The sequence below is a fragment of the Acipenser ruthenus genome, unplaced genomic scaffold (assembly GCF_902713425.1).
Source record: "Acipenser ruthenus unplaced genomic scaffold, fAciRut3.2 maternal haplotype, whole genome shotgun sequence".
In the NCBI taxonomy this organism is placed as follows: Eukaryota; Metazoa; Chordata; class Actinopteri; order Acipenseriformes; family Acipenseridae; genus Acipenser; species Acipenser ruthenus.
In genome coordinates this window covers 112,518-126,197 of record NW_026708108.1, presented here as the reverse complement: position 1 = coordinate 126,197, position 13,680 = coordinate 112,518, and the positions used below count along the sequence as shown (strand labels likewise).

The window sequence follows — 13,680 nt, the reverse complement described above, 5'->3', positions numbered from 1 at the left end:
CGATCGATCGCTATTTAGCTTCAGAATCACACATTAAACAAAAGGCTACTACAGAGGATGCTAAACAGAACGTAAAATAAACAGCTTTCAGAAACCAAACTGGAAAGTCAGCGCAGACAAAAAGTATTCCTGTCTGCAAGTTAAATCAGTACTAAAACGATCCAGCACAGCCACCTCGATTCAACCTGCTGCTTACTTTTTCACAGTTGGAATTTTAGACCCGAATAGCCACGTTCGTTCTCTATGTTTTGACTCGGTACTAATAAAATAAAATATTGGATTGGACAAATAATATGACAACAAATGTGCTTCATACATTGCCTTTATTAAAGTATGCCAGATGCCCTTGTGTAACCGAGTTTTTGGGCTGTTTCTAATCGATTTCCACATCTGTATAACTTGGCAAAGCTTTGCCTTAACTTCCAACCAATTCAGTGGATGCAGAACGTGCAGTCTCAATATATGGGCAAGTCAACTACAGAGGGATGCTGCATGCTTGCCTTTAACAAGTGACAGCACTCTGTTTTATTAAGGAAGTAAGTACCACAATTTTTAGGCTTTATAGTGTTCTGAAATACTGTCTGCTTAGGTTTATTTAATGTTTAAACAGGTCCGCGAAATGTCCGCAAAATCCTAATTTTATTCCGCAACATACCCGTGAAAAATACGGAAATTTACCGCGATTTAAGTAGACACCATATTATTGTTAATAAAACAATTAATAATCCTCTCCCAACACCGAGACCCTAAACCTAAGGTTAGTATTCTATACAAAAGCCATTACACATCTAAAGTAGTTCGTGTTTGGCAGAGAATAATTTTTGTTACTTAAGAAAAAAAGTGAGCAGAGGTGCTGGCTTTCTCAGTTGCCCTTACAGGAACATTTCGTGGTACCTTTGTAAGCACTGCTAAGAAACCCACACAGTATACAAGTGTGGGTGTCGGGGCTGGTTGAGGACGGGGCAGACTCACCCGGAGGAACATTTAAATAAAGATTGGAGATTGCAGCAGGATTGTGCAGAGCAGTAACCGCGGAGTGAGTTTTTAAAAACAGCGAGTGGAGTACGAGCAAACCCAGCGATCAGTGAGTACAACGTATTACAATTGAGCTGTGTGCAAGATTGTGGTGGAAGTTTAAGAGTAATGTAGTGTGTGGACCTCTTGCCGGAGATTCGATTTGTTGTATATTTAGCACAGTGTTAAACTTACCTGTGTGGAAGCAACGCTCACTTCTCTAGCCTGCATGATCTTGCTTCAAATTGCCGACGGACTGGTTTAAATAACTGCAACTTGCAGTGCAGTTGCAGTGCAAGGCATTTTTAAGACCAACTGTAATTACAGCATGTGACAGAGATCGAATGAGTCTTAGTGTTAGATCTCCCTCTCGACCTGTGAGAGCACGGTATACGAGGAACAGAATACCCTTAATGAAATGGCACGACAATTTATTCCGTAGGGTAGATGGAAGTCGGTCAGTTCGGAAGGGGGCGGAGCCATGGCACCCGAGCTCAGTGACCCAGACGGTAAGCGGCGTGGCATCCGAGGACTGGAGGAGCGGATGCGCTCGTTAACCTCGGGGTCATGGGCAAGGGTATAAATAGGGGGCATGGCTTGAGTGATCTGTTCCTTTGCATATGGTTAAGTTAAATAACCGAGAAGGAGCCCGTACTGTGAGGAAACCGTGAGTGTTCTGTGTCTGTGTATTAACACTGTGTGTCTTGTGTGTTATTTGTCACAGAGGATTACTGAGCACGATCCGGAGCTGCAGCCGCAGGCCAGCGAAAAACCCGGACTTCACCACTCACCTTTCACTACCAACTGTCTTTGTGTTTGCACCTTTTAGCACTTGAATCACGCACTGTCTTTTGTGTTCGTGTTTAGTGTGGGTGTCGGAACGGGACTTTGGGGTTGCGGGTCAAACCCGCGGGATTATAAATTAGAAGTGATACACGCCGCTGTATCACTTCCAGCACTATTATCATTTACAGGTTTTGCCTTGAGGCTCTGGACATTTACAAAAATAAATAAACACCCTTGCACCTGTACCAACGTCTGTCTGTGTGATTCTTCTGCACTGCACTCACCTGCACGTCATTACCACTTTGCCACACAGCACCAGTAGGCAACGTGAAAGAGCACTGTGTGGATTTGCCTGTGCGTGGATTACAAACAGCAGTATTAGTTACCTAGAGACCTATCTGCTTACTTTTGAACTGTGTGCTCAAGCACTGATAAAGGAAACACATGACACAGACTGTGTAATTTCATTTTTAGTCGTGGTGTATAACGCCAGCATGGATACTGCTGGTCCAGCTAGTGTCCATTCCTTCTTCCACCAGCAGAGGTCTCCTGCTAACCTTGAAAGAAAAAGAAACAGACGCTTCATTTATTTGAAATACAGGACTGTGTAACTATCATTACGACCTCTATGTACCTGATGTCCTTGTGTGGGCCAGACTGGACACCTTTCCTCTTGTGTGGAGGGAAGTAAAACCTGGAGAACGTACCTGAAACACCTGGAAGGGAACAAAGTAACAGTTACAGCCCAGTCCTGGGTTTGGATTATAAATGCACCTTTAAAACCTGTACTTACCTTTGTGGAGGTCACTTTTGAAAGGGTGTGGCAGGAACCTGTACCAACCAGGAAGATCTGAGACTGGAACTATTTTTGTTTAGTTCTCCAGTAGGGTGGTTTTTGTACTGCAGTAATTTTACTACACACTGCAGTATTTTATTTTATTTTTACTACACACTGCAGTCATTTTTATTTGCACAGGGCTTAGCCTCTGCAAGGATAGACAGGGATCAAGAAGTGAGCGAGGGCCCAAGTGGGCAGGTGTTATTTTGGTTTTTGTTTATTTTTATTGCTACAAATACACTGTGTGTTGCCGTGAAAAATAAAAGCCTGCCCAGGTTAAACCCACACCTCTGTGTCAGTGTCGCCTCTTATACTGCCAGTTAGGCTTCCACACCAAACAACCTTTTACAATATATATATATGTGTGTGTAGAGAGAGAGAGATAGATATAAATCATTTTGTTATATATTTGCCAACACTTATTAAAAAACATTACCCATTTTTCTCATATACTCCATTCCTCTAGTAAATCCATTAGATGTTTGTTGCCTAAAGCTGTCACACAAAAGATTCTTCAGAGAGGTGACTAGGGTGCTGATGGTAACTGACAGTGACCCTGAGTCACACTCCAAGATTCCATCTGACTCTGGTAGTGATTTTTACCCCACTGATAGTCCCAGTGATGACACTATTGTTACTCAGGAAGAGGATTCTCCATCTGCTATGGAAGAGCCTGTTGAAGGTCTAGAAATAGAGACCGAGGAACAACCTGCATGTTCTAGTATGCCAAGTGGGTATGTGCCACTATACAGTTGGATCCCCCCAAATAATTTATGCTAAATTCAGACTAAACAGAGGTTTTAATCCTGGGGCCTAAAAAACTCAGTGATAAATTGACATTTTCTGACATCAACGTTGCTGGACACACCGTTAGCCCAAAAGCATCATCGTGCAACTTGGGTGTGATTTTTGAACCTGATCTTTCATTTGACGCACACATAAAAACACGTTAAAACATGGAAGAGCCCAGGTATACAGGCGATGTCACACTCCAGACGATTGTTCTAGTTTTCTCGACTCACTGCAAGCCCCCTGCACAATCCAGAAGCAGGCACATTTAGAAGATCATCGATTCTCTCATTGTCTCTCATTCTCTCATTGTCTGCACCAACCAAAAACAATAAGTATAAATGAAGTCAAAATATATATATATACATAAGTAAGACCTCACCTAGAATATTGTGTTCAGTTCTGGTCACCTCGTTACAAAAAGGATATTGCTGCTCTAGAAAGAGTGCAAAGAAGAGCAACCAGAATTATCCCGCGTTTAAAAGGCATGTTGTATGCAGACAGGCTAAAAGAATTGAATCTATTCAGTCTTCAACAAAGAAGACTACGCGGCGATCTGATTCAAACATTCAAAATCCTAAAAGGTATAGACAATGTCGACCCAGGGGACTTCTTTGACCTGAAAAAAGAAACAAGGACCAGGGGTCACAAATGGAGATTAGATAAAGGGGCATTCAGAACAGAAAATAGGAGGCACTTTTTTACACAGAGAATTGTGAGGGTCTGGAACCAACTTCCCAGTAATGTTGTTGAAGCTGACACCCTGGGATCATTCAAGAAGCTGCTTGATGAGATTCTGGGATCAATAAGCTACTAACAACCAGTCGAGCAAGATGGGCTGAATGGCCTCCTCTCGTTTGTAGACTTTCTTATGTTCTTACATATATAATTGTATTTTTATTTATTTATTATTTATTCCTATATTAATCTCGTTTTAAAGTTTGTTTTTTAATTTTGGCACAAATTATCTCCCTAGACATGAACCATCTTGTGCAGGTAAGTGCTTTGAGCGTTTTTCCCTTTACAAGTTCAGTCTCATTAAAGTTCAGCAGTTGTCTCTCCCAGTGAGGGATCACGCTGATACTTGTGATAATAAAATGAAACTTTAACAGCAATATTGATGCTGTATAATATGCCTTTGGCAAGTTGCTAAATACAGGTTTTGTAACACAATTTGTTTGCTTAACTTGTGCTTTCTTTCTACATTCCGAGGTCTACCCAGATAGCAGCTATATGTCGGCCCTACATTGTACTTTTAAGTTGGCCCGACATCGGCTGCCAATGTAGGTCCTACGTAATTCTGCCCATATGGCCTATGTCAGCCCTAAGTCAGCAACCATCTTGAACCTTGTGGCAGTCTGGCTCGCAGTGGTGAGGTGGATGACGTCACGGACCAGGAAGTAACTGACACCAAAACAGTGGATGGGCGGGTGAAGCTGAATGCTGCGGCACTCAGCGTATTTATTAATAAACAAAACAAAAGATTTAACAAAACACAAAACAAAAGGGCACGAGGGCCAAACGAATGAACAAACAAACAAGTAAGTGGGGTAATCCAGCACGTTTTAGCAATTGTTTTTTTTAATGTTGCTTTCTCTCTCCGCTCTCCCGTACTCTCCTCTACACTCAGCCCTGAGTGCAGAGAGCTGCAGGTTTATATACTCTGGCCGAGGGATTAACTAGTAGTTAATTATCTTATTATCCCTTGGCCAGAGTCTGCACGCGTTTGGTAAGGATGCATGACTGTCAGCTAGTTAATCAGTAGCTGATCAGCCATGCATCCTCACTGGGTTTTTAAATATAATAATAAAAGACGCGGCGCTTTTACCCGCGCCGCAAACAAAAATACAAATAATAATACATAGAGGCGGGACACTCCGCCACAAACCTCTTGAACCAATCTTGAATATTTCTGTTCTACAGAATGTAGCAACTCCCATGCTACATAATGTGGGTGTCTCACCCACCTGTGCCTTTAATTAGGGTCAATAGCCTGGCCAGGTTAAAGCTTCGTTTCCCACAGTTTCTTGCAACCGCCCTCTGTTTATCCTCTCTCCCCATGGGCTCATTCAAATATCCACTCTCAGAGCTCATTAGAAGCCAGCACCTGTTCTAAAGCTGGCTGATTAGGCCTGGAGGGAGACTCCCTTCCTCTGAGGAATCCATCATATCCTACAGCATTACAAACTTAAATATCAGTGAATCCTTTTTACTACTAAATGTACTTCCGAATGTCTTGTTAAAAGCGCCGTTGGATGGCTTGCCATGAAAGGCACTTTATAAATAAAATTGGATTTGATAATTCCAGTGCAGTCATTCTTTTTTTTATTGTATCCTGCACTTGGTCTAAACTCTTATTTTTGTTTTCATTGTTACTTGTGTAGTCTCCTCCCAATTTGGGGGACTTGTAAATTGTTGTGTTATTATTTTGAAAACATTTTAATTATAACTGTATTTAGCTTTATATTGCTGTTGCTGAACTACAAAATGTTCATAGACTTTAATACAGCCTTGTTTTGAAAGAACTACAAAAGAACTGATATGTAAACTTATGGAAACTATAATAAGATCTAAAATGGAAAATTACCTATATGGTAACAATATCATGGGATACAGTCAGCATGGTTTCAGGAAAGGGAGATCGTGTCTAACTAACCTGCTTGACTTTTTTAAGGATGCAACATCGACAATGGATAATTGCAAAGCATACGACATGGTTTATTTAGATTTCCAGAAAGCTTTTGACAAAGTCCCGCATAAAAGATTAATTCTCAAACTGAACGCAGTAGGGATTCAAGGAAATGCATGCACATGGATTAGGGAGTGGTTAACCTGTAGAAAACAGAAAGTACTGATTAGAGGAGAAACCTCAAAATGGAGCGAGGTAACCAGTGGTGTACCACAGAGATCAGTATTAGGTCCTCTGCTATTCCTAATCTACATTAATGATTTAGATTCTGGTATAGTAAGCAAACTTGTTAAATTTGCAGATGACACACAAATAGGAGGAGTGGCAAACACTATTGCAGGAGCAAAGGTTATTCAAAATGATCTAGACAGCATTCAAAACTGGGCAGACACATGGCAAATGACATTTAATAAAGAAAAGCGTAAGGTACTGCACGCAGGCAATAAAAATGTACATTATAAATATCATATGGGAGGTAATGAAATTGAAGAAGGAATCTATGAAAAAGACCTAGGAGTTTATGTTGACTCAGAAATGTCTTCATCTAGACAATGTAAGGGAAGCTATAAAAAAGACCAACAAGATGCTCGGATACATTGTGAAAAGTGTTGAATTTAAATCAAGGGAATAAATGTTAAAACTTTACAATGCATTAGTAAGACCTTTACAAATTCAAAAACATTGTTTTTTGTTTATTTTTATTGCTACAAATACACTGTGTGTTGCCGTGAAAAATAAAAGCCTGCCCTGGTTAAACCCACACATCTGTGTCAGGTGACTGCCAGTTAGGCTAGCACACCAAACAACATTTTACAAAATATAGTTACAGATAGATAGATATAATTTTGTTATATATTTACCAACACTTAATAAAAAACATTACCCATTTTCTCAGATACTCCATTCCTCTAGTAAATGCATTAGATGTTTATTGCCTAAAGCTGTCACACAAAAGGTTCTTCAGAGAGGTGACTAGGGTGCTGATGGTAACTGACAGTGACCCTGAGTCACACTCCAAGATTCCATCTGACTCTGGTAGTGATTTTTACCCCACTGATAGTCCCAGTGATGACACTATTGTTACTCAGGAAGAGGATTCTCCATCTGCTATGGAAGAGCCTGTTGGAGGTCTAGAAATAGAGACCGAGGAACAACCTGCATGTTCTAGTAGGCCAAAAGGGTATGTGCCACTATACAGTTGGATGCCCCCCAATAATTTATGCTAAATTCAGACAAAAAGGTTTTAATCCTGAGGCCTAAAAAACTCAGTGATGAATTGATGTTTTCTGATGTAAACGTTGCTGGACACACCGTTAGCCCAAAAGCATCATCGCACAACTTGGGTGTGATTTTTTACACTGGTCTTTCATTTGACACACACATAAAAACATGTTAAAACATGGAAGAGCCCAGGTATACAGGCGATGTCACACTCCAGATGATTGTTCTAGTTTTTGCGACTCACCGCAAGCCCCATGCACAATCCAGAAGCAGGCATATTTAGATAATCGATTCTCTCATTGTCTGCACCAACCAAAAACATTAAGTATAAATGAAGTTTCTATATATATGGAGGTTGTGTGGTCCAGTGGTTAAAGAAAAGGGCTTGTAACCAGGAGGTCCCTGGTTCAAATCCCACTTCAGCCACTGACTCATTGTGTGACCCTGACCAAGTCACTTAACCTCCTTGTGCTCCGTCTTTCGGGTGGGATGTAATTGTAAGTGACTCTGCAGCTGCTGCATAGTTCACACACCCTAGTCTCTGTAAGTGGTCTTGGATAAAGACGTCTGCTAAATAAACAAATAATTATATATATTTATATATTTATCTCGTTTTAAAGTTTGTTTTTTTTAATTTTGGCACAAATTATCCTCTATACTCCCTGGACATGAACTGTCTTGTGCAGGTAAGTGCTTTGAGCGTTTTTCCCTTTACAGGTTCAGTCTCATTAAAGTTCAGCAGCTGTCCCTCCCAGTGAGAGATCACGCTGATACTTGTTGTGATAATAAAATGAAACTTTAACAGCAATATTGATGCTGTATAATATGCCTTTGGCAAGTTGCTAAATACAGTTTTTGTAACACAATTTGTTTGCTTAACTTTTGCTTGCTTACTACAGTCCGAGGTGCCAGAGTTGGTGGAGGAGGTGGAAAGGTACTGGCTAGATATAGTCAGTCTCACCTCCATGCACAGCATCGGCTCTGGAACCAAACTTCTCGACCAAAGGTGGACTCTATCCTTCTCCAGAGAGGCCCCCTGTGAGCAGCCCTGGGCAGATGTGGGAATATACAGTTGGAGTTTGTGCAGGTGGACGAGAGGGTTGCCTCGGTGAGACTTCTGGAATCTAAGAGGAAAACTCTGACTGTTGTAGGTGCATATGCGCAGAGGAAGTGTGGAGAAGATGTTAGGCTAGGTGAAGTCAACGCAATGGACTGTTCAAAATACACATGAGAGTGACTTACTGCCTTACACCTGAATTACTGCCTGGAAGGAGGCAACCCACCAGGCCTTGGAACCCCAGAGATTTATTTTGTTTTTCTCTCCTCTGCCCCTATAGTTATTCTGATGTACTGTGTTCTAATGCACTGACCAATAATGTGAAAGCACTCGGTGGCAATTCATTGCGAAGGGCGCTATATCAAATAAAAAATGATTGATTGATTAACATGTTGTGTAGCTTTTCAGAGTACAGCAGCACCAGTGTATCCAATGTGTGTGTAAGCCTGTCTATTAACCGGTATGCACAACGCAGTATAGCATGCCTCCTCTTATTTGAAGGAATGATTCAATAATCACTACCCTATTTAATCAGACGTCGCACTGCAATAGCTTTTGTTATTAGTTTGGAGTCATTTTAGATGTAATGTGTACAATGTACAAAAACATTAGTTTGTTTTTGTAAGCTAATCATTATAGCCTATTTTCAACTGTGAGATGTTCAGGTCTGGATTATAACAAAACTTTGACCAACCCGCTAACAGTAAACTGCAAACTTGTAGACTTTTTGTTATTCATGAGGAGAAGAAAGAAGCCTCTGACAAAATTTGAAGGCACCTACCCTACAGGTTAAACTTTGCTACAATGGGTCGATGTGGCAATGTGCCCCGCCCCTGTGTGCATTTTTGTGTTTTATGTTGTATGTAGTGTGTTAATGTTGGTGTATTGTAGTTGGTACACGGGATATAATGTGGGTAATGAGCACGAGTGTTTAAAATGTATAATTTTATTTAGGCACAGGGATTGCACTTCACTTCATGTGCATTTAAAGTATTTAATAATATGTGAGCACAGGGTTGCACAGATTTAGTTCATGTGCTGGGATTCAAGTGACTCACTGAACACACAACCCCAAGTGAGTGAAACGTGCATCTATATATACTGTTGTGCCGGGATTCAATTACTAATTAATTATTCTTATTTCTGCTAAGAAATAAGAAATAAGAATAATTAATTAGTAATTGAATCCCGGCACAACAGTATATATAGATGCACGTTTCACTCACTTGGGGTTGTGTGTTCAGTGAGTGGAGAACGGGTGTGGAGAGGAGAGAAAGTAAAGTAAACTAAAATAAACTAAAATAATAATTGTTATTTGTTTTGACTCACCGTGTTTGTTTGTCTGTTTGTCCACTGTTCATTTAAGTGTTAGCCCGTTTTGTTTGTCTATTTACTTGGGCCTCAGGTGCCGTGTCATGTTTTCTATTTAAACCTTTTATTTTACAATAAAACACTGAGCACCACAGCGCTTCAGTTTCACTTGCCACACAAAAAAAAAAACAAAGATTGTTTTGTAACTAACAGCTTTGTCTGAGTTTTATTATAAAACAAAATCAGCTGAATTTGTTTAAAGGGACTTCATCTGATTAAAAATAAAACCTGAAAACGTCAAGCCCTACTTGTGTGTGTGTGTTTGGATTTACTTTTTCCACAATACTTGTTATATTTCATTTATGCAATATGGACCTCTGTTAATATGGGGCATAACACATTATTTTAAAATAAAATACAGTGCATGGTGGGATACTATCGTATTAATTTCCACGGTTTGTTACGCTGCTGGGAATTGTAACTGAACTATTCTAATGGTGTGTGGACGCATTAAGCCTGACTAAACATGAAACGGTACTTCAGTGTGGAGGCTTTGAGCTGGATTAATTAGAGCGGTTTCGAGTACGGTTCTCGAGATCGGTTATGTAGTGTGGACAGGGCCTTTGTGTTTCTTTCTGGCCTGATGTCATGCCTACAGCCAGCCTGTCACAGTCGGTTAAAGTTTATTTTAATAGTTGAGAAAAAAGAATCCACACCAGGTTTCAAATGTAACCACACCCCCTGCATTGGTGCACAAAACAGGTGCTTTTTTTGGCACTGATAATAGTTTTTGTTTTATTATCAATAAAATTTAGCAGGGCAGGACAAAGATGATTTAAGGCCGTTGTTGCTTTTAACTTTATGATTTAATGGTCATTTATGGTAGAATACTCACCTACCTTGCCCTGAAGCAAAGTTTCATTTTGCCTGTGTGGGTGTGTGGTTGTGTGTGGGGGGGTGTGTGTGTATATATTGTGTATATAAAGAATAGCTCTTTTCAAGAAACTTACAGCTTTCTCTTGGTCTGGTACCAGAACACCCCTTGTCTGCACAAGTGAATTTGGGTAAGATCTACCATTTATATCTAGAACTTACAACTTAAAATGTTCATGAACGTGTTCTAGTAGTTAATATGTAGCAGACCATGTGTCAATTCATTTATTGTAACTTTTCTCACAGTTAATGAATTAATTACTACATTTAATTAACTATTAATGAACAAGTAAGCATTTTATATATATATATATATATATATATATATATATATATATATATATATATATATATATATATATAATGTTGTTCATTAATAGTTAATAGGTGCTGTCACAATATTTAGCCCATACATTTACGTTAATTTAGTAATTAATTAATTAACTGTGAGAAAATTTACAATAAATGAATTGACACATGGTCTGCTACACATTAACTAACTATTAAAATAATATGAAATCATGTTTTATTAATCTGTTTACTTCTTGTTCATTAATAGTTAATAGGTGCTACTAAACATTTACTTCAATTTATGAATTTATAAACTTTTAGAAATGTTACTATAAATCAAGTAACAAATTATCTACTAACTGTTAACTAACTATTAACAGACATAACAAATGTGTATTAATATATTTACTGCTTGTGTGTTAATAGTTAATAGGTGCTCCTTAAAATAAAGTGTGACCTTTAATTATACTCGAGATTTATTGGTACACTGCGACTCCTAAATTTTATGACTGTTTGCGGCCAACTTCTCTCTCCCAATGAGCTATTTTCAGCTATATATAGGTTTTGAACCCATAGCCCCTCCTACGGGTTAAACTATGTCCAAAGTCGCGTTCACGACTATAATAGGTTGCGTTATCTGCGCACGCATTCTCTAGAATGGCTGTCCCGACAGCTTCAGCCAACACCAACTCATTGGGGCCTATGTACTAAGAAAGGCCAGTCGCAGGGCAAACTACCGCAATTAGCGTTTTTGTTGCTACTGTTGGCAAAAAAATCCTCTGTACTCAGAGAAGATATGTAAATGAAGAGACCAGCAATATATTCATTTGAATTTCTGTTGCGACACTTTAGCGAGATAAGCATTCCGTGAGATATGCAACATTTTTCAGAATAAATGACCGTTGTCTTTTGGATAGACTGACCTATATAGCCAGCCTCAACCTGGGACGAGTAGTGAAGGGGAAATATAGAATGCGATATTCGAAAAAGCAATGAACAAGGAGGCAGCAAATAAACTCTGAGTGATACAAAAACATGGTATTAATGTCCTGTTCACAAGCAGGCTACAGTTTCTTTTGGTATAGAAACCACTTTCTGTATTAACTCACTTTCAGTACCTGTACAGTAGACTGTACAGTTATGATGACGTGTTTCTGAATTCATTGCTATGACAGCTGTATCACTTTTTATACAAACAGCTCCCTCAAGTAATATGCCTATGGCATGATTTACCGTATGTCAATGTATATTTGTGGAAAAGCAGGCTAATATATTTCTGTAAGTAGTTCCAGTTTTGTTAGAGAAACCTGTAAACAATTTTTTTTTTTTAATATAGGCTACTATTCAGTGGTGTGTGATGACATATTTAGCAAGGCATTCAACATTTTTTAAAATTACCTTTTTTTAATAGTCCAATATCATTTAGATAGCAATGAAACCTATATTTGACAATGGCATTAAATGTGACTTCACTCACTGATTTGGTAATTCTGAGTCCTTTTGATGTCCAGGATAAAAATAAAAATATCAGAGCTTTACAATGTGTAATACTTGTTGATTCGTTTATCTGAAGATTAATGCAAGCTTGTTATAATGTGCGTCACTGCAGGCTAACTGCTTCAAACTTTTCTTCAGCTTTTTTTCCTGGGCTATCATGTCTGAACTAGGTTATATGCACGCATATTATTCTGTTATATTTATTTATTGAGCATATTGAACAAAAACTCTTGTTCTAAACTAACTGATCGACCAAACCCTGTGCCAATACCAAATCAGGTGAGTATCTGGGCTTCCTTATAATAGGATAGATTGGGCTCCCATTAGCGCTATGCAGACTTAATGCACTTAGAACTGAGTGCTGTAGTACATTAGAATTGCAGTAGTGGGTTTAGCTGCATAGGATCAAACAAGAGAATAAAGACATAAAACAGTGACTGATCATCACTCCCTCAGAAGGTCAAAAACATTCGCCTATATATGTAGATAAATATATAGGACGACCATTGTAAAACATTAGCCTATATATGTAGATAAATATATAGGACGACCATTGTAAAACATTTACCTATATATGTAGATAAATATATAGGGCGACCATTGTAAAATATTTACCTATATATGTAGATAAATATATAGGACAGTCGACCGAACCCACATCAACAACTTTTCCCTCTCTTTCAGCCTGGCCTGCTTTCCGGTAGGACACACACTCTTAAGCTCCTGCAGTATGTTGTGAAATAAACTGCAAATCTTTTTCTTTTCAAACACTGAAGTGATTATTGGTTATTTGTGTGTGTTGGTAATAATATTGTTTAGGGGTTAACCCAGAGCATTTAATAGAAATTAAATGTTAGTTTGTGTCTGTTGTGCTCTGGCCCTTGAGGTCTGTGTATTTATCAGGTCTCTAAAAGCTGTTTTAACTGGTAATTAAGAAAGAAAAGGTAACAACGTCACCTGACACTTCTGACTAGCTTGCGACAGGTTTACGACTCTTAAAACAGGCGCAATATCTACCCCATTGTCTCTAGATCCGGTAAGTATTTTATTTTGAAATAAAAAATTAGCAAAACTTTACCATTGTTTTAACCCCAAAATAAACCATGAGCTTAATCTTTCTCAACTCGCTGTTTTCTGGTCCTATTCACCGTAAGGAATATGTGCTCCTATTCCGCACAATAGACACAAGCAGGCACCGCTTTCAAACTCAAAGAAAAGTTTCCAACCGTCTTTTTATTTTTCTTTCTTTTACAG

General features: G+C 38.9%; 1 long non-coding RNA gene across 1 annotated transcript; it reads left to right on the top strand.

The window, feature by feature from the left end:
* The first annotated feature begins 428 nt into the window (after positions 1-428).
* Positions 429-2,925, top strand: LOC131729621 (uncharacterized). The gene is made up of 2 exons (XR_009323569.1): positions 429-1,084; positions 1,739-2,925. It is a non-coding gene; the product is annotated as an uncharacterized LOC131729621 (long non-coding RNA).
* Positions 2,926-13,680: the final 10,755 nt, after the last annotated feature.